General features: G+C 34.9%; 1 protein-coding gene across 6 annotated transcripts in view; it reads left to right on the top strand.

The window, feature by feature from the left end:
- The window catches only part of LOC106868423 (uncharacterized), a 350,125-nt gene that overhangs the window by 191,955 nt on the left and 134,857 nt on the right, over window positions 1-23,313 (top strand). For 5 of the 6 annotated variants that reach the window (XR_016243322.1, XM_089358351.1, XM_089358350.1 and 2 more), the window contains one exon: window positions 17,302-17,317. The exons of the other annotated variant lie outside the window; for it this stretch is intronic. The gene's annotated coding sequence lies outside the window, so the exon portion shown is untranslated. The remainder of the gene's footprint in view (window positions 1-17,301; window positions 17,318-23,313) is intronic. 6 annotated transcript variants of the gene reach the window in all.

Genomic DNA, 23,313 nt, shown 5'->3' with positions numbered 1-23,313 from the left:
CCCCCATCTCGCGGCCCTCATTTCCTAGGAGGACAACTGTTATACCTGTATTACGGAGGAAATCAGCAACGTAGTGCCCAAGAGCACCTCAGGTCTGGATGGCGACCGGTACAAACTGATAGTAGTCGATCAGGCTCCTCTATTTCTTTATCTTCCTCTCCTCTGTGTTACAGACAGCGCTATCCGGGTGTGCAGCCGATGTAGCAAGGTTGAACCCCGAGTATTTATGGCAGCACGTTGCGTCCCAGGTCAGAGATCTTCCTCCCACGTATGGAAAGCGTGTTTACCATTCTACAACTGGAGCCAGTAGGTCAAGATCTATTGGCTCCAGTTGTGACGGGAACCCAGCCGCATTGAGCACTTTTCTAATAAAATAATTCAGCTGGCCCTCGATATGGCTAGCGGATAATGACTGCAGAACGGATTCATCGAATACCGCTCCACAATGACATTTGTGCGTCTCACACTCGCCGGGACCCAGGTGTTGGGCCACTCCAATAAGAGTGCAGTCAGCATCAAGAAGGGTACCGGTTGATGAGACAGCACCGAACTAAGACACGCGCCGCTGTTTAACTGCGAAGCAGAACGGAGACATTTGAGGCAGCACTGGTCTAAAGATGTCTCAACCAGCCCGAAGGCATATTTGCATTTGATATCATCCCAGTTATGTTGGACACTTGTATTATGGGGGACAGCAAGACCTTCAACAATCCAATCGGCTACAGCTGACTCCAGCCTCCGGGTCACAGCTGGGTTGGTCATCCCGACGATGGTGCGGTTGGAAGAGATTGAAGATAAATAGGCAAGCAGGACCAGTTCCAATGCAGAATGGAGTTCAAGACCACCGAATTTAAAATTACAGATCAAATCAGCAAAGCAGCGGATAGTGTTATCAATATTATGGAGGCGATCTATGAAAGAGTGCCATAGTGTTCTGCGTAGGGAGAGAAGGATCTTAGGCAAGGCAAAGCAATCCCTCAAGAGGAATAGCGTTGAGTGCGTGCCAATGAGTCGCAATATCTCAGTCATCCTAGACATGTACGAAGCATGTCTCCCGGCTCTCTGTTATAATTTTCGACAGGATGTTTTCAAAGAAGCCACCTTATTTTAAATTCTTACATTTCTTAGTTCGTATCAATAACAAAATTTGAAAATGAATGAGCATCACAACTACTTAATGTGTTGTTCATCTAGATTTACCCTCCGCAGGAAATCGTTATTCTTCCTGGAGTATCATGTACAAATGGTTAGTTTACCAAACGTATTAAAGTGTATGTTTAAATGCCTTATGAAGTTTAGCTCGTATTTCTACAAACAGAATTCTAGACGCTCGATGAAATAAGTAACCGTAATATAATGCGTCTATTCAATAAACTACACAGCAATGCATTTTGCAAAAATTAATCGACTTTGGTACTTCTCGAAAGAAATCAATATTTAATATCATTGTTTAGTATTTTATCATAAATATATAATGCAATAATTGCATTCAATAGAACGACAACGTACATGATATATTACACTATATCAAAAGATTAACATAAAAATCGGTTGCTTTTAAATTAGTTTTAAATTTCACTATGTTGAAACTTGATTGATGTTTAGCACAGTGAACAAATGCAAATCGTAATTGATGTTAAAATATAAAGTGACATCATGTTCTTTAATCGCTGTTAGAGTTCACAGTTTAGAATACGTGCTAGGGAGAATGAATTTTATTTTTCACAAGATGTCGCAACAAGAGATTTCTTACATAACTTTTTATCGATTTCCAGAAAGCATGATATAATTTATTTTGAACTTCCATCTGTGAGGCATAGAATTGTCGTGGACAATGAATCACTAATAAATTTCTAGTCGGAACGTAAAAGTAATAGTATGAAGGAGGAATATTTCCTACTTGGTTAATCGAAATATAGAAATGGTATTTATCCTCCCAAGCCTCACTTTTCTCAAACTGCAACAGAATACATATTAATATATTATCGACTTCTTTTAAAGAGGAATATATCGATCGCTTCAACAAGAACTGCATATTCATTATCGATCTAAAAATAAAGAACAGTAAATTGGAAGTTTTGAATTATTTACAATTAATCATGGAACTAATAATCAATTTCACTTGCTTCCGTAATTTCTACGCTAGCAACACTCTTGTAGAAAAATAAATTACTACTACTATTACTACTAGTACTACTGCTGCTGCTGCTGCTGCTGCCACTACTACTACTACTACTACTACTAATAATAATAATAATAATAAGAAGAAGAAGAAGAAGAAGAAGAAGAAGAAGAAGAAGAAGAAGAAGAGGAAGAAGAAGAAGAAGAAGAAGAAGAAGAAGAAGAAGAAGAAGAAGAAGAAGAAGAAGAGGAAGAAGAAGAAGAAGAAGAAGAAGAAGAAGAAGAAGAAGAAGAAGAAGAAGAAGAAGAAGAAGGATGATGATGATGATGAAAAATAAGAGGAAGGGGAGGAGGAATTGCAAAGCGAAAGCATAAGAATAAGATTTGAAATAACATAGATTAAAAGATAAAGGGTGCGATGTGATATCGGAAGAAACGAAACAAAGAGTAGTTGCAACCAGGGCAAAATTGGAAAGATATGGCAATAGAACAAAACAATTCAGGCAGAACAGAATGTTTGAAGGCAATCGGAAAAAGACTGTTTGAGGAACTAGATTTGCAATAACACCTAACATTGATACCTGATGCAGACAAAAGCATGGTATTCTGGGGATGAGGCTCGGATCAACCTGCAAAGCATAACGATAAATTGATTGAAATTCTAAATATTTCAAGTAATGTACAAGGTCAAGACAACAAAAATAAATCCAAAAAATGATAAAACCCCGAATTGGAAGAGAACTGTGCCGGACGATGTCCAAGGTTATTGGATGAACAATCTGAAAGGACACCATGAAAGTATAAGCCCTACAGCACGCAGCAATGTTCAGTACCCATGTGGATGTCAAAGGGAAAGATATTACTATAAACCAAGGATCATGAAAAGAGTAATATTGTTCCAACTTTCGACCAAGAACGTGTCTACTGCTATTGTGTGCAAAATAGTGTCAGTTGTTTTGGCCGGTTAACTGTATGGGTTCTTATATAAAAGTAATTTATTGAACAGAAAGGGGGCCTACCGACGACTATGGGAACAAAATATCAACTGTTAATTTATAAACTAATCATTGCAACCTCTGCAAGAGACGGCACATAAATCTGAGCATCACATGCATTGATTATTGTAAGGCATACAATGTCAAACCGAAACAAGAACTATGGCAACTATGGAAATGTATGGAGTGGCAGAAAACATAAGATACCTTAAATGAAACGGCTTCTGATCTTGACTGATTAGAAGTGTTATCATGAACATTGCTTTGTCTTGGTATAAAAGATGGTCTACAGCATATATTCTGCTCAATACCACAGATTAGCTTGTCAGTGGCTTGACCTTCGCCAGATGAGCATGTCCCTTAGTGGCTGACGATATGAGCATCTCTGATCGTGAGCAGAAGTAGTAGGGGAGCATCATAGCCACGTGTTGAGAGGAATTCTTTGTGGTTTGTACAATTCACCTTTGAAAACATGGGTGTTTTGTTCCTCGTCCTTAAACAAATCATATTCAGAGACCATTTGAGCAGGATCGACTACTGAAACTGACGAAAATTCTAACTGGGCCCCACCTGCAAGGTCATGTGCTGTTTATCACGATATGAGATCACTTATTTCGCACACATGGTTGTATGCCTGGTGTACCCTTATCAGACAGTTATTCATGATGGGTATAATGGGTTACGTATATTTTACCCTAGTGTCACTTTGATCGCATGCGCTGCTCTTTCATTCAATATTAATAATAGTAATAACAATGATAAAAATAATAATAATAATAATAATAACAACAACAACAACAACAACAACAACAACAACAACAACAGCAACAACAATGATAATAATAATAATAATAATAATAATAATAATAATAATAATAATAATAATAATAATAATAATAATAATAATAATGGCATGCACTCTTTTCTCACTCAATAATAATGTTAATAATAATAATCGTGAAAACTGGGATGTGCTTCCTTGCCTCACAGATCCCTAAAAAGGACTCCCTTGGTTATAAGGACAACGCGCAAATATATCGGAAATACCTAATATAGAAGCTGGAAACCGAATCAAATTTGATTCAGAATTAAAAATAAATGGATTGAGTCCCTCAGAGTCAAACCAATCTAGGATCAAAGATGTTGGTGATGGTCTTTTCACTTCGCAAAATACAGGTATGTATGTTCCCATTAATAAGTGATTTCCAACGACTTGACCACTATGCACACCATTTTCATCTAGTATACCTGAAACAAGTCAAAAATGCTCCAGGGAAGAAAACAAGGACGTTCTATACAGTATTGTTAGAGCTTCACTTTCAGCACTTCTAAGTTTGAGCATTTCTAAGAAACTCTAAAAGTGTTGTCGTTGTTTAGCCTGAAGACCTGTGCACATGTTTTCCATTATATATTTATTTCTATCGATAGAAAATGAAGTTACTGATACATGACAAAAGTGAACAAAACTTGAGTAAAGGACAACACAAGTCCAAAGCATTTTCACCAGAAACAAAAAAAAAAAATGGATGAAAGCTTTGTTGCATAAAATAACAATGGTAACCAAAAGAGGAAGATTATGTAATCAATAGAAACAGATAATTGAACACAGTATTTTTAGCTGCCCAGTCCTACGAAAGTCACCGAATAACATCCGGCAGGATCAAATTGGGAGCGGCAAGAATTTAGTTATACACCGAAGAGTGCACGGGAAACGTATTAATTCCTAATATATATATATATATATATATATACAGTAGACGACAAATGACAGCAACATGCTTTTACATAGTGACAAGATCATCGATGGTTTGCTCTGGCCTTCTTGTCGCTGATCTGTAGCACGAACGGTCAGCCACATTTAAGTGGCAATATACTTCACTTTATCGTGCAGTTACTGTTAATACCTAATTTAGAGAATTAACATTGCTTGTTTTCACTTTTTCGATATCAGTGAAGAATTTCACTGGAAAAAGGTACATAAGGTTGCCAAGAATTTATCTCTGTCATCGCAGATCGGTGGCTATCGGACGCTGACGAAGGGAAATAACCCTGAAACCCGGGTCCGTTCGTGCTACAGATCACGATGAGAGGGATAACTTCCCTTGGCAAAACAAAGAGGGCACAGAAGTGTGTCGATAAGCCAGCTGGAGGAGATGTCCTCCTGGGGCTAAAAGCAACAGTAACATCCACCCCTAGGGGTCAGCCACATTTAAGTGGCAATATACTTCACTATATATATATATATATATATATATATATATATATATATATATATATATATATATATATATATACATATATATATATATATATTTATACATATATACTGTATATATGTATGTGTGTGTGTGTGTGTGTGTGTGTGTGTGTGTTTGTGTGTTTGTGTGTGTGTGTGTGTGTGACAGAAATACAAAACTTACTAATCTTATACGCATCTCGATCTCTACAGAAGAAATCGTCGCCCTGAAGACGCCTTGTTTATATCAAACGAAGAATCTTGAAATCAAAATAATTTGAATGCACGGTAGGAAAGTGTAAAGAAGGAAATTGGACACAGTCACAGTAGTTGCAATAGATATTATACCAAATAACATTTACAGAAAGAGAATAATGTAAATATTATTTGGCTCTCTACCAAACGAGTAGCCCACAGAATTATTTTGGTAGGTACTATCTTTATCCTACGCAAGTAATTTTATTTCAGAATAGTACAACAGAACAGCGTGCAGATTTTGCACAACGCACAAAATAGACGCTACAGAATCCGTATCTGTATTAAATCAAATAACACAGCCAATACTGCACATTGTACGTAATTCAACACAGATATAACAATAAAAGACATTCTTACAGCATTGACAGCCGATCCTGTATCACTCCCAACATAAGACAGTCAAATTACTCAAATCATAACAAACCAAAAAAAAATTTTTGGCTGTTGTTAAAAACTTTGGATCTGAAGTAGGGGCTGTTTGAAACACTGAATATGAATATGACCTCCATGTATTACCATTACGTCTATAATTTAAGATAATAGATCCATAGACTTTCATAGTGTTTTCTATAAAACAGTTTCTGTTTGTTCATCAGTGGTGTTAGCAAGACTTTGATGGAAATTATCAAGCAATTCAGTTTCATGGTCATATTTGCTCCAAAATTTTAAACGTCCTCCAGTATGCTGTTGATTATTTCTTCATAGTGTGCTGCTTTCTTGTTGCCCAGAAATTATTCATAATTATTACAAATGAATTCAATGCTGCTCATTACTTTCCGTGTTTCGTCAATTTTCTAATGTGAGGCCGATAAAATACTCCAGCTTTTATTTTATCATTGCCCAAACTGGGTAATCTGCTGCAGACATAGTGAAAACATGGTCCATCTTCTTTCAGAGATTTAACTTAATATTTCATAGAGCCTAGTTTGATATGAGGTCGTGATAGGATGATTTTTTTCTCACATGAACTAAAGTCACTTCAGCCACATTAAAAGATTCTGGAATTAATGTTTGTTGCATTCGGATTTTTGGCCACCCTTGGCAATGCTTTCACATACACATAAAAAGCATAGATATTAGATGTATTTACTTCGTTGCCCCAGGAGAAAATTGACAATCTAAAAGTTCACGCATATCGCCCAATGATGGAGTGTGGGTTGGGAATCTTGAACTATAGACGTGATGTTAAGAAGTGTATCTGTTTTTGGATTCAGCATATCAAAATACTTTCGTATCCGGCAAAAATGTCCTGACAACACAATATCACTGGTACTAAATACTATCAGAGTTGATAAGATATCGTACCAGTCAAGAATTAGCTGATGTCAGCAGAAGTAATATATGTAAGTGTACACTGAACCGCAAACGAAACGCGTTTTTTTTTCAAACGTTATTTTTATATAGTGAATTCTGAAAATTTATTTCGAAGATATAAGTGTAAATATTCAACGACATGGTGGTTTATGGTTGAGACCCAAATTACAGATAACCTTTCAACTTTCTCTGAACCGAGACGCCAAATGAATGCCGTGGGTGCAGTCGCGAACAGTCGTCATGAAAAAAACCGAAATGGATGTGCATCTCGTGGAGGTTATGAGTATAAAAACCATCTTCAACCGCGTTCCTGGCGTTCGTTATTTGGACGCATCAGGTATGATCCTATTGTCAGCAGCGCAGAGAGAACAAGCTATCGTCCGATTGCAAGCAGAGCAGCGTGCCCTGTTGTTACGAAAGCTTACAGTGTCCATGTCAGCGCCATCTATTGCCTGCAACAGCGATACAACAACATCAACAGCAGTGCAGACATGCTTGCAGAAGGCGCCCCCGAGTGACCACACCCAGGCAGAACCGCTTCCTCCAACTGCAACACCTTCGTGACCGCTTCAGACCGGTCAGTGTGGCAGCTCGCGAAACCATTCGCACTGGACAGCGACCTATCAGAGACGATACGGTTGAATGGCCGCCAACAACCTGAGTTGCCGCCGTCCTGCTCAAGGGCCTTTCCTCACCACCCGCTACTATCAGGCATGACTACAGTAGGCTAGAGAGCAGCGACATTGGCGGCATTAACAATGGAGGTCGATAATCTTCTCTGACGGGAGACGGTACTGCGTTTCCACCGGAGATAACAGAGTGATGGAGTGTCGTAGGAGGGGTGAACGCTACAGAGATGCATGTGTCATAGACAGAGACACTTGGGCCAAAGCCTCATGGCTTGGGATGCTATAGGCCTGAATCAGAGAACTGGCCACCATGTGTTCCAAAATGTTAGTGCAGGCAGAGGGAACGGCATCACAGCGCAGTGCTACGTTGACCATAACCTAAGAAACTCACAACTTGCTCTTCTTCGCCCGTCACCATAGCCACGTGTTCCAGCAAGGCAATGCTCTCTCTCTCTCTCTCTCTCTCTTACGGCCAAGGTCACCATGGACTTCCTGCATCAGCACAAAATCAGAACCATGCCGTGGCCAGTTCTCAACCCGGATTTTATCCCAATTGAACGTCTGTGGGATGAAATGCAGAGACGGCTGAACCAGGTGGTGCCAAGGCCGACAACTCTTGTGGAACTGGAGGTAGCTTTCCTCAGGGTCTGGGTACAGGTGCCAATGGGTTTTGTAAACCGACTCAAGCACTCCATGTACCGACGGTGTATGATTATTTTGAACACCTAGAGAGGGTGTTAATCATGTCACGCCCAACGATCTCGATGTGCTGGATCCGTACATTACCAGAATACACATGACAACGACACACAGTCTGTGGTCAAAGTGCGTCCAAGAAATTGAGACAGGTTTCACAGTCACACATGTCTCTGCGTTTCAGTGTAGATAATTGATGTAAGCCTGTGAATGGTCATGCACGGTTTGGAAATCCATGAGAAAGTGAAGAGGCGAACCAACAACAACCACGGCGAAATACAAAACAACCGAAACATCTTCAACAACAAAATTAACGATGGGAACTGCAATTTGAAAACAAATAAGCGAGAGTAATTAGCATCAATAAGATAAATCTCGGGTAGAGAGGAATCTTACTGTAGTGACCCAAAAAGGAGTAGTTGCCACGATCAAGTGATGTTATTAAGCATTTTATTTTCTAAGAAAGCTCTGTGACTTATCTGCTAGTTTTTAAACATTTCGCATACTAGTGCAATCAGTTGTCTATAGTCACCTGTGACAAATAAATATCTTGAATATAGATATATGTCTTCCTCCACTTTCATACACGAGATAGAGGGTGTACGATTGTTTAAAAGTAATACAAGAACAAAAAAGAGTGTCCACAAAGTACAAAGCTTATAGTCTCTACAACTTTACATTAGAGCTTCAAATAGACACTGGCAGGAAAAAATCCCGTTATCTTTTACAAGAAATTCGAGAGACACTACCCGAAACATTATTTACACATACTTATGGCTATGAACAGCTGAAGGTCGAATCGGTATAGAGACCACATCTCCTACTGAGAAATGGCTAATAGCGTTGTCCTCCGATAATATTTAAATATTGCGTATTATTAAATATTATTTCTTATTGGAGTATAGCTAAGCACGTTTACGTCTATGTAGATGTGTATGTATACGTAGTTATATGTTGCAGGAATTACAGCTAAACAACGGGATTACACAATCGTATGAATGGAGTAAAGAATTCAGGAGACATATATACTCAAAAATCATATATTCATATGTAAGTGTCGTAGTACACTTTCTGCTTTCCATCTTGTTTGTTAAATTCTGTTGGTTGTATCACATTTTCACTAGGTTTTTTGTTTGCTATTTCTAGCAGAAACAACAAAGGGTTCAATCTGCTGCTCAACGTCAGATTGTTATTGTAGTTATTATCCCTCCTCCTTCTCCTCCTCCTCCTGCTCATCATCATCACCATCATCATCGTCGTCGTCGTCATCATCATCATCATCATCATTGGTGGTAGTAGTAGTAGTAGTAGTAGTGGCAGTGGCAGCAACAGCAGCAGCAGCAGTAGCAGTAGTAGTAGTAGTAGTAGTAGTAGTAGTAGTAGTAGTAGTAGTAGTAGTAGTAGTAGTAGTGGAATATATCAGAATTAAATAGGGAAATATTCTATTCTTTACAGAAGGATCAGGTGTTAGATTTAAAAAGGAAGCTGTTGCAAGCTCAAAACGCAAATTATAATAAATATATATATATATATATATATATATATTATGCATTCAAACTAAACAAGATCCCAGCCAAAGTAACTTCTCAAAATAGATTCGGAAGTATGTCATTCAAGACTCCATCCAACCACCACCACCACCACCACTATCTGCAGCTGTACAAATTATTCCTTTGATACAGTCTTTCAGAAATATTTTTTACGCTTACAAACATGCTACATATATAAATGGTTCTCACAGTAATACATACATACATGCATACATATATGCATGCATATATATGTATGTACGTATATATGCATATACTCATATATTATTTGTGTATATATATACATATACATATATATATATATATATATATATATATATATATATATATATATATATATATATATATATATATATATATATATATATATATATATATATGCATATATACATATTTATATATATATATGTGTGTGTGTGTATATATATATATATATATATATATATATATAGATATATATATATATATATATATATATATATATATATATATATATATATATATATATATATATATATATATATATATATATATCACTGTTTACTTGACACGACAATCGCTTGTGCAGGAACTCCGATGCATAATTATCAACGATAATTGCCAAGTAGTGGTTGTAAGCTAGAATTAATTCTACACATTAATTACAATGACCTTTCGCATTTCAGATAATAATTGATGCGTTAAATAGAGACTTATGTTTATTTAAGCATATTAAATATTTTAAATAATCTTAATGAGCATTTAAATGTATGGGCATGTGGATCCATAGCTTTTAATAAAGTATATTCAAATGTATACGATGTATTGATTTTCAACGTTGTAAACACATATAATCTAGAATGAAATCTCGATGTACCACACCGGTATACCCACCAGGTAAAAGATTAGAAATGACTTGAATCCTAGTACGATATATAGGTGTGTTGCATACAATAAAGAATACTACATAACTTTAAATTTAAATCGTTTTATGTTGCAGTCGGTTATTAAGATATGGTATCAGTAGACGATCTGAGTAACATATATTAAAGTGAGAAAAGTATATTTGTTTAGAACACTGCATTATTCAGGATATATGAAACACTAAATTATACATAATGCTCTAGTAATTTATTTTAAAACACTAAATTTGAATATAGAAATGATGTCAGAAAAGAGAATAGCAACGTTGAATCTATTTACAAATCTATTCCGCTATTATCGTCTCCTCGCAGAAGATAAACTAGCATTCGTAGGCTACTTAGAGACAAACACAGACAGACACGCTCACACGCGCGCACAATTGCACATGCATATTCATATATGTATGGATATACATCTACATATATGTGTGTATACATATATATATATATATATATATATATATATATATATGTCTCTGTGTGTGGGTGTCTGTGTATATGCTTATGTATGGATATATATATATATATACATACATATATATATATATATATATATATATATATATATATATATATATATATATATATATATATATATATATATATATATACATATATATATATATATATATATATGTATATATATATATATATATATATATATATATATATATATATATATATATATATATATATATATATACATATATATATATATATATATATATATATATATATATATATATATATATATATATATATATATTAAACTGCTGGTCCCAATTCTCAGCAATCCTTCTCAAATCTTGTAAAGGAGTCCTAGCAGAACCACAGCAGCTTCTTTTTCAAAGGTTCCTGGCAGATGGCAAGCTCCCAAATAAACTGAAGAAGGGAATAATATGATTTGTTCACAAAGGAGGAAGCAGAGCAGATGCTAGAAATTATAGGCCTATCTCTCTGACCTCACACATAAACAAAATCAACGAACGAATAGTTCGAAGGAAATTAATAGCGTTCGCGGAAGAGAGTGACTGGCTGACTGTCATCCAGCTTGGTTTCCGATCAAGTAGAAGCTGAGAATCCATGTTTGAAATTTCCCCAAGACCCCTGATGAAAGCTGGATGGTATATCAGACGAAACGTTGTGTTAACAACAAACAAGATGAGGACAAATATCCGTCAAATGTAAATAATGTAAATAATGTTGATAAATTTACCTGAAATTCAGGAACCTAACAGAGTTCGAAGACACCTAGGTGTTTCAATGCTAATGGAATGTACAAACATCGTATATCTGAAGATCTGCCGAAGCTAAATGGAGACAGATTTTTCGGGATCAGCCGCATGAAAATTACTTGGCTGTATTTGCTTAAAGTAGTATGTAGATGGACATACACAAACACACGTATATACATGTATGTATGCATATGCATATGTGAATAACACACACACACACACAAACACACACACACACACACACACACACACACACACACATATATATATATATATATATATATATATACATATATATATATATTTGAAGAAAAGCAACAAAAATTCAATAGGTTACAGCAGTGCGTACGTTTCGTACAAATTTCAGACATTTGCAGCCAATGGAGAACTATCTAGGGAAACACAAATATTGAACGGTGTTCCACAAGGAACTGTTCTGGGGCCACTATTGTTCATAGTGGCCCTTCTGGACATACCCACGGTCACTCGGAGAGCCACTGTCACTAGCTATGCTGATGACACAAAGATATCTCAGGCAATAAAGAATCCTGATGATATTGTAAGCCTGCAGAATGACCTAAGTGCAATATATGAGTGGGCAGAGCAAAATAATATGCAGTTCAATGCAAAAAAATTTCAAGTACTGCGCTACAAGACCACAAGTACCTCCCAACTGGCATACACAGGGCCTGGAGGTACTGCAATCCCAGAACCACAAACAGTAAGAGATCTGGGCATCAACATGTGTAGTGATGCATCATTTCACATGCACATTGTCAAGTTGACAGCAAAGTGCAGACAACTGGCAGGGTGGATACTGAGGACTTTCCGTACAAGGGATCAAAAAGTCATGTTGATTATATGGAAGACATTTGTTCTGAGCCGCCTAGACTATTGCTCTCAGTTGTGGTCACCACACAGTGTTAAGCGGACAGCAGAACTCGAGGCAATTCAGCGGCACTATACAAAAAAGATCGCCACAGTCCAACAGATGAACTACAGGGAGCGACTGAAGGCACTAGGTCTCTACTCCCTGGAGCGCAGACGGGAGAGATATGTAATAATATACATATGGAAAATACTGGAAGGACTGGTGCCAAACTTTGGTATCAAGTACTACAGGAATGCCCGCACGGGTCGCCACTGCATGGTGCCAAAGGTACCGTCCACTGCATCTCACATAAGAACGAGATACTGCAGCAGCCTCGGTTTCAGAGGACCTCAGCTCTTCAATGCCCTGCTAAAACATTTGAGAGACATGCAAGACATGGATGCGGAGGTCTTCAAGACAAAACTTGACGCTTTCCTCTCCACGATACCAGACGAACCAATGGCTCGTAATGAGACGCAGTTTAGGGCAGCTGTGTCAAATTCTCTTATAGACCAGATGTGCCATCAAAACTCTTGATTGGACCATGTCAGGTGGGGGAGAAGAGCCATGCAAGGAACGTGAAAATCACGGTGGTGCACCAGCATGACCGCAGCCACTTGGCTGAAACACATAAATAATAAATAAATAAATATATATAAAGAGGGAGAGAGGGTTTATATATATATATATATATATATATATATATATATATATATATATATATATATATATATAGTAAGATCGCTTCAGATCGAGTTGGATGGCGAACAAGGGTGTGGAGTGGAGTGAAAGCATTTGAAGAGGCCAGGATGATGCAAGCAGGGCTCAAGAGACATTTAAGGAAAAATGTAAAGACTGAGAAGGTGAATGACAAGGACCTTTTTGTGTGCACAGTCTGTGACAGACCATGTCTGTCCTTGGCTGGCCTCAAATCTCACCTGCGAACCCATGGAAAACAAACCTCATCCAGCTATTCTGATTATATGTCTGTGCACACGTTTGAATGTGGTGTGTGCCAGAGGGTTTGCAAATCCAATGGGGGTCTTAAAAGACATGTTAGGATCCACAATGAGCAGAACTTACTTGCAGGTATTGGTAGTGCAAATCAGAGGTGCAATCTGTGTGGGTGTTTTTTCAAAACACTGTCTGATTTAAAAAGCCACATCAGACGCCATGAAAGGGCTAAGGTGTAGGTGCAGGAGGTGGTCAAACTCTGTTTAAGGAGTAGACAACCACCATATATATATATATATATATATATATATATATATATATATATATATATATATATATATATATATATATATATAAAGAGGGAGAGAGGGTTTATGAAATATATGGTGCAATTATGTATATATATATATATATATATATATATATATATATATATATATATATATATATATATATATATATCAGTCTTCATATAACTTTTTCGAGGTTATTAGTCTTTTTAGGAGAGATGTTTTACCGTTTCCGTTCAACGTTAAGGAATAATGTAGGCTATTTTTGGGTTCTAATTCACTTCCGTAACACTTCACTGAAACGGTTTGTTAAATATACGTAGTATTAAAACACGTATAACGAAATAAATACTTTTTTAAGTAATTACAACCTGACATGTAAAATTTCAGTGAAATCACATATTACGTGGAAGTTAAAATATTTTATAGATTTATGTTTTTCGATAATCAGATATTGGTTCTTCTCTTCTAATTCAAATCATAAATATACGGCTGTATCTCTTTTATATATATTCAAATACATTCACGGGAATATTTTTAAATAATCTAAGGAAGCAGTCAACCATGAGAATAGAACCGATATTGTGAATTAAAGAAAGAACAGGATAAGTATGTTGAGGCTAAAGAGTAGGTGTGTGAGAGTTGGAAGGATAATGGTAAGGTATCATTTAAACTCTCAGAAGTGAATCAGAAGATATTTCTGTAGTGTAAAAAGAAGAAAGAATGAAATCTGCAATCCAATATATATGACGGTAATCGATACAGGAAGCAAGTGGGAAAAAATTTAAGGCAAAGGTAAAATATCTAAATAATTTGATTAATTGAAATTTTCCTTGAAATGAACTAATATTATCGTTTATACAGGAAACCTTTTTCCATGAAGATCTTAACAAAATATTTTATTGAAACTGGATCAGATTTAGTATATTGGGTACTTTTTGAACTTACTATCACCAAATAACAATTTTCGTATGAGATTCTTTATTGAAATTAATATTATATTGAAAAGCAAAGCCATGTTTTAACGGAATTATGAATTTTTATTCAACGTATACCATTGACACTATATTTATGTCTTTTACTTCATGTTTAGACATGCTTTAGTTTGAAACCATGCATAAAGAAATATTTTTATTTTATCCTATTAATGACGCATTTCTGGCTGTGTGGTAAGTCGCTTGCTTACCAACAACATGGTTTCGGGTTCATTGCCACTGCGTGGTACCTTGGACAAGTGAAGTGTCTTCTACTATAGCCTCGGGCCGACCAAAGCCTTGTGAGTGGATTTCGTAGACGGAAACTGAAAGAAACCCGTCGTATATATATGTGTGTATATATATATATATATATATATATATATATGTGTGTGTGTGTGTGTGTGTGTGTGTGTGTGTGTGTGTATGTATGTATGTATGTCTGCGTTTGTCCCCCCAACATCGCTTGAGAATAGATGGTGGTGTGTTTACGTCCCTGTAAATTAACGGTTCAGTAAAAGAAACCGTATGTGTGTGTGTATGTGTGTGTGTGCATATTTGTGTGTGTAGGTAGGTGAATACAGATGTCATTATTTTTGTGTATATCAGCATATAAACAGTCATACATACATTTTTGGATTTCGCAATTTACATAATGGATTATTTTGAATTTATAAAGAATGCTTGGTGCAGCTCTCCTGTGCAACTCAGAGTTTCTCGTGACGTACGATAATGCAGGAGACAACAACGTTATTTTTGATCTTCCTTTTATTAATGATTATAGTGTATTTTGTATAATACTTTCTCAATTGTTAATTAAATTTCTATAGAATGTATATTTCGCCAAATGCAATCTATACGTAAACTTTTTCTCTGTGATATAGCTGAACTTTTTCCATGCAGTCATATCTAAAATTATATGCATATACTCAATCAAACCGTGTAAATAAATGTATCTTAGAGATGTTTTTTTTTCAATATATTCATATTATTTTTGTCAGTATTCCATACTACATTTATACGTTTGATATTGAATATGTATTGTACTCTCTCTTCACCATTTACATTCCATATAGTATATAACTTGAAAGTAAAAACTACTTCTATTAAAATGTATGATTTTAAACCTTTTTTGATAAATATGCATCATTATGTTCCAAAATTCTGAATTTCATTATTCTTATATATCATTTACAATCTATCATCAAGTTATAAAGTTTTGGAAATTATAAGTGACTATACATTTCAAGCATTATGAGAATACAGAGGAAACAATCTTTAAATTATTTATTTTATCAGTATATTTATATTAATCATCTTATTTTTATTATCATTATAATTATCGTTGTACTTGTCTTACTGTTGTATGCTTTGAGCTGTCTAAGCAATCACTTTTTCGAGATCTCATTGTAGACTATATTTTTTTAGATAATGTACAGAAATAGGATCCCTTCGGTTACATTTATATTTGGAAAGAATCGACCAGTCATTCCATTACTGTGACCTGTCCTTTTTAGAAATTATTTTGAAAATGGTTTTACACTTTCGATATGTGTAATATATACGCGAAGGAGCAGGAATATATATATCTACTGTAATGCTTTTAGCATGGGTATAGCCAATTAAAGAGGGCGTGAACAAACCGACACAGGTTGTCAGGCGGTGGGAGGGACAAATAAATGCAAAGTGTACAGTATATCGTCTGTCAGACTTCCCTATCAATTTATTTCTTAAAGGTACCATGTGTATGAACTCAAAAATATTATCAAAGCTTCTTCTTCTTCTTCTTCTTCTTCTTCTTCTTCTTCTTCTTCTTCTTCTTCTTCTTCTTCTTCTTCTTCTTCTTCTTCTTCTTCTTCTTCTTCTTCTCCTCGTCCTTCTTCTTCTTCTTCTTCTTCTCCTTCACGTACACCTAGTAAAACATTACATAACACCGAAGTAGCACTCAGCGTGCTCCTCCCCAATAGCTAACTGACACATAACCCTCATAATGGTACCCACATATCTCACAGGGATACTGGGCAAAACTTTCATATCATAATCTAATTTTCGCATGTAATGGTGAAACACAGGACCTACATATATGTAGAGAGAGCTTTCTCGGTTAATGCTTCATCCCTTTTATATACAATTATATGTGAAAGCAGCACGTACGAACACTTACATAAGCGCGCGAGCGCTTGCACACACTCACACGCACACATTTGTATACGCATGTATCATGTGTATTTATATAGTTATGTCAGAGATTAAAAATATTTTTTTTTCTTTTGCAGGACTTAAAACAGTGAGGTAAGCATATGTTAACATATATTTAGTAAACCATATATCTGTTTCAAATATATGCGTGTGTGTATTCTTAAAATATGTGATGAATAATGGGAGTATGGAGTTAAATATTTAAACCCACTTTTGGTACTTCGATGATATGCAAACGATTACTTCATATAGCCTCAATATGTGTTTTAAAATGTTGGATGAAATTATTGAGTAGTGGAAAGTTTAAAGATCAATAGTTGTGAAGCTTAAATCTATGCTAGTGGTAAGAATTCAATTTGAAATGAAAGTGTTCCATGATAAAATCGGTGCAGTTACGGAAAGCAAAGATTAAACCTTCAAGATATTCAAAACCAATATGTATGTTTTTATACTACAATACTTGAGGACATAGCATTTTTCATGCCACGTTTTTCGAATTCGGAATTGAGGTACTTACGTCCTACTTAATACTATCTTTTACCAGAATCTCTCCCACAAATTTCATGAGTTATTGTATCTGATACATGACGATTTCGGAGAAACTAGGAAAAGCAGCATATTTTCTGAAATCGAAATATTTCAAACATGTTTTCAGGGATATAGGGTGATGAAAAGATTAAATGATGCCACTACTATCGTATTCAGACGGGAATGTAACAAATAACTTACGTTCTTTAAAGAAAAACTGCTGAATAAGATATGGTTCACACAACTCTTTTTACTTGATGTGAATTTTAATTTAGTATTTGACATTCAAACCGAATTGTCAACTTTTCTCTTCCAACTTGAGCTACAGAAAAGTTTTGAGAGTACTACTGTTGAAATCAGACACTAAGCATATTTTCCTCACATAATGCACGCACGCATGCACATACACACACACACACACGCATACACACACGTACACACACACATTCACACAAAATGAGCAACAAGTTGTTGGGACATTCTTATAAAGTAATGAAAATGCATGTCAACTGAAAAAACCCTATAAAATTAAACAGTGAAACGTAAACATCACATAGGTGGGACTGGTCGGAGATTAAACGAAGATTATACATTTACACCAATTAATTTAGGCTTGTGTTACCATAAGTTTGACAAGGTTGTTGCTCTAAAATGTTTACATAATTTGTTTTCAACACGTGAAGATAAACATATTCAGAATACACGTTCAACCGAAACATTGCATATCCAAAACAATATTTTTACACATTTTCAATAATAAATCTGAATACGTCCATGTGAAACTCAATAGCCAATGATTTTTCAACTTCTAAATGCAAATCCACGGCGGTTATCGTGCATGGAAAATTCTCTCTTATGGTAAGAAGTGTAAAAACACCATATCTGTCCAGTACTACCCCACAGAAGTTGTAGGGAAGAAGCTGAAATAAGTCACAAACATATTTTAACTAAACACTACACGGCACTGATAATACTGAATGTCTTCCGAGCTGGCGATCTAATAGTGTAACTCAGTCAATTTTTATGACTGTGTTTTAGTTAAAGTTACGGCTTTAAAATCTGTCGAGAGATATATACTTTCCGTATTTCTTATTGATAACAGCCAAGGAGCTAGAAATGCGTCTGGGAATATGGCAGGGAGCAGCAATGGGGGGATATAATGTTTTTACACCAAGCATATATGTTTAGGGACATATATACGAATAAATATGCATAAATAGTGTGTTTGTGTATGCACGCTTTCATATTTAAGCCTATTTTACTATCTATACGTGATTGTGGGAAGTTATATGTGAAGGAAAGTAACTCCACGTATAACTTCAGTAGAATTTATAAAACGAATATATTCATATACTTAATCTCAATTGTAAACAGTGTATCCTCCACCCCGAAAAAATAGATTTCCTTTCAACGTGTTCTGTTCCAAATTTCAAATCATATCCATATTTGCACTATTGATCGACAACCTCCTAGCTTATAATAAATAATATTTTTCTCGTCATATTTTCCTATTTTCTTCTTCCATGGTTCTTATACTCCTTTCTTTCACTCATCATTTCCGCTTCCCTTTCTTTGTTCTCTTATTTTTCCATTCTTATCTCTCCAAATACAAGTACTTCTTATTTCCCATTTCTCATTTCCCATTTATCCATTTATTTATTTGATTATTAACACTATTTCATTATTTCCACTTTTTTACTTTAATTCGCTAAAGCCCAGATCTAGGTTGTTAGATAGATAGATAGATAGATAGATAGATAGATAGATAGATAGATAGATAGATAGATAGATTAAAAAATATTAATAACATTTATCTAAATACTAAACAATATTACCAATGATTGTTACAGAGATAAAAGATTTATTTGGTATAACTCTACTCTAATAATTTATGAGCACGCAGAACAGAGAATGTAGACATATCTTTATATTTCTAATGTTTTCTAAGACATTCGAAAGTGCATATGCTGATTACTATTGTAGGTCGTAACCAGAAAACGTCTCCCCCCTGCACATGCGATTCATTGATGTAAGGGAATTTTGAGATACTACAGTATTCCGAGCTTATTGCATGACCCCTTAATCGAATCTTACCCTGATAGATCACCTAACAAAAGTACTGCTACTTTTGTTGAAACGTGTTTATGTCCGTCAATCTGAGTTAGTTCACGAGGTGCACGCAGAAAAGCGAGGATTCAAAAATTACGTATCTCTTCATTTCTAATGCGCTCTAATAGATTTGAAGGTGAATATTCTGATCTCTGTCGTACTTCATCATCGGAGAAATTCTCCCCTTTTTATATGATACGTGTTTGCGAGAGTAGACAGATAAGAGATGGGTGTTGGATTGGCTTTAGCAGATGTATTACGTAAATAGCAAATTCAGAGAAGAATCCAGTTTTAGTTGTGTCATATAACAGGTATTGTCAGAAAAGATCAACAGAGATTGAGAAGCCTCGTGTGTTGTGCCGTTGACGGTTTTATGTACGTTTATAACAAGCGGTGCAATATTTCTTTCTTCAGAACTAAATCTTTTTGTGTTTACTTCTGGAAACTAGGCAGCTTCTGTTCACTTCTGGAAACGTGACCCACATGTATAAGATGTTAGGCACATATAAACAGATTCTGCATAAGCCATAAATATACAGAAAAAAAACATATAGGAGATATAAGCGAAATTTACGGCAAACCATAGTAGATAGAATATCGGTAAGTGAAATCCATGATAAATGTACGAGACACATGGAACCCTCACTTAGGTAACTTAACTAGAAATAACTTCTCGTGGCCATCAATCAAATATTTCATTCATGACAGGATGAGATACATTGACTTCACGGAAATCTTTAATGGTGAATGTGACAGGGAAGTATGTATCACCAGTAGATCTAACGCTAAATACCTCTCGTTATTGTGAAGGAGACACTCGATGTGATATACAAAGTGACTATTTACCGAGTTATAAATACTGGAAATGAAAACAATAGATCAAAGATTTGGGGACTCAGAAAGATTTATCTTGCTTGAAATGCACCTGGGAGATAGATTGCAGTAACAAAAGAATAATTTTAGTATTTTGTTCAGGATGGAATCCTGCTTAGCAGGAAACTGCTTGTAAGTAATATAAAGAACATGTTTGCAGTATGCAACCTTGACGTCCTAAGCAGTCGGAAATTTCACAGTCGGAATATACCTGTAGATCATATGGTTTCGGAAAATATATTTAGATTAATTTATGTTATGGAATAGATAAGCAAACAGGATATTTTGAAGTTGCCTTCTCTGAAATGTTCTTTATGCATCAATATTCTTTGTAGAGGCATGCATATGAGAATTCTGCAAATTCATTGAAGATTGCATTCGTATGATATCGAGTTGTCATACACTAAATTCTAATTTTGAGTATGACAACTCGATCTCGTACGAGTAAAAGGTTAGTGATTGCATTACACAAAATATCCTTTGCTTGTCTGAGATGATACTAGCCCTATATGATTCACAAATTTTGGTGTCTGCATTATACTGGTCTCCGTAAAAAAAAAATATATATATATATATATTTTCCATTTCCGAATTCAGTAAAGATAATGAATTATCCTAAAAATTTAATGGAAAGATATATGTCTTTACTGACGTAAGAGTGTTAGTTAAATAATTCTGCTTGGATACATTTATTTATAGGATCGGTTAGATATATATATTCTACGGCAAATAAAATTACAGCTGAATAAATATATTGAGTAAATTGCGTGGTACAAAAGACAGTGTTTCTTTGAACGTGTAATGACAATGTGTCGGTGATGTCGTATGAGATTGCACAGCTACAAATCTAATATCGGTAGCGTGTGAGTTCGATGTTCAATGATACTATCAAATCGTCACTCTCTTTTTCCATTTAAGAACCTGAAAGTGTTATCTTTTTGAAAATCTGTCCTTTTGTAAACGGAAGACATTAAGATAGATGTTACTGGGAGAGAAATGCTAAACTATAATAATAACCTTATTTAAACTACATTTCTAATTAAGATGAAAATTATCGATAGATTTATTATGAAACACATCGTGTGCAGATGGTATTTAATATATTTGCATAATTCTATTTTTAATTTATTTGTAATTCTAATTATCTTGGAAACATGATATCTTTTCTAATTAACTTTCAAAATAAGATAGTCGTATCTTTTTTCTCGAATAATAAACTCAAAAGTTTGCTTCTCTTTTATATGTACTGAGAAAGAAAAATTCACTGAGGCCATTTCAACATTATCTGCTTTCTTCCTGTTATGTTTGCTTCAATTTCAATCATTCAGATGAACCATGTATCAATATTCGTTGATTAGTATATGATTTTTTTTCAATCCTTTTATTTTATTAACTTGCTATATTAAACCGCGTTCCTAATGGTTGTTGTTAGGCTGAAGTTCAGTTTACGTTGAAGCAATATTCAATTATATAAATACATATATACTTGCATGCATATTTGTATATCATAAATATATAAATATATATATATATATATATATATATATATATATATATATATATATATATATATATATATATATATATATATATATATATATATATATAGATAGATAGATAGATAGATAGATAGATAGATATACATGATTATGTGTGTGCACGCAAACGCGCGTGTTCATTGTGGAATTATTCTCTTGATTATTTCTGAATGTCCTTCTTTACAACGGAAACCTATTGTTTCATTTTCATTAATTTGTTGTTCCTATTGCATTCAAGTAAATGTTAGTTCTTCAACAATGTTTCATACACTTATACAAAATTAAGCGTAAATAGATATCTTATATTCTAGGAGTTATGCATTTAATGAACATTGGAAATCGCGTTTTATTAAATATTAATGGATAGTTTTTCATAGTTATTCTACAAAGTTATTATTTCTATGTTTCAAAATTTACGAAAATATTGGTTAATTACAATTTCAACAAAAATAATGCAGCAATTCTATTGACATTTTGAGAGAAAGAATTGTTTTGAAAGTGTTACAGAATAGGTACTCAACTATTGAATTTATCTCTGGTTCATAGTTCGAGTTTCACCATTTCAAACTGGATCGTGTGCGTATAACAGCAACAAGTAATATCTGAAAGTGCAACCTCTTTATGCATTTGTGTGTGCATGTGCTTGTGTGTATGAATGTGTGTGTGTGTTTTGTGTTTTTGTGCATGTGTGTGTGTGTGTGTGTGTATGTCGGAATATGTGTGTGTGTTGGAGTATGTGTGGGTGTTCCCAAGTGTGTGAGTGTGTGTGTGTGTTTATATAATGAGTTCATTACATTTCTGTTGATGATAATCAAAACAGATTGTCTTTCTAAATCAAGCATAATGTATATCAAATGTTTTGCTTGAACACATTAAGTTACCGGTTTCCGCAGTGATGCATGAATATTTCACGAAAGATACTAATACATATCGTTTGAAAAACTGGAAACGTTATATTCTGAGCCATGATTCATTAAACCACCTCATCTAATACAATGCATTCATTCTAACTGAAGTATTAAACACAATGTTTTTATAACA

This window comes from Octopus bimaculoides, chromosome 10 (assembly GCF_046866305.1).
Source record: "Octopus bimaculoides isolate indiv1 chromosome 10, ASM4686630v1, whole genome shotgun sequence".
NCBI classification, from domain to species: Eukaryota; Metazoa; Mollusca; class Cephalopoda; order Octopoda; family Octopodidae; genus Octopus; species Octopus bimaculoides.
This window is presented reverse-complemented; position numbering and strand designations above follow the sequence as displayed.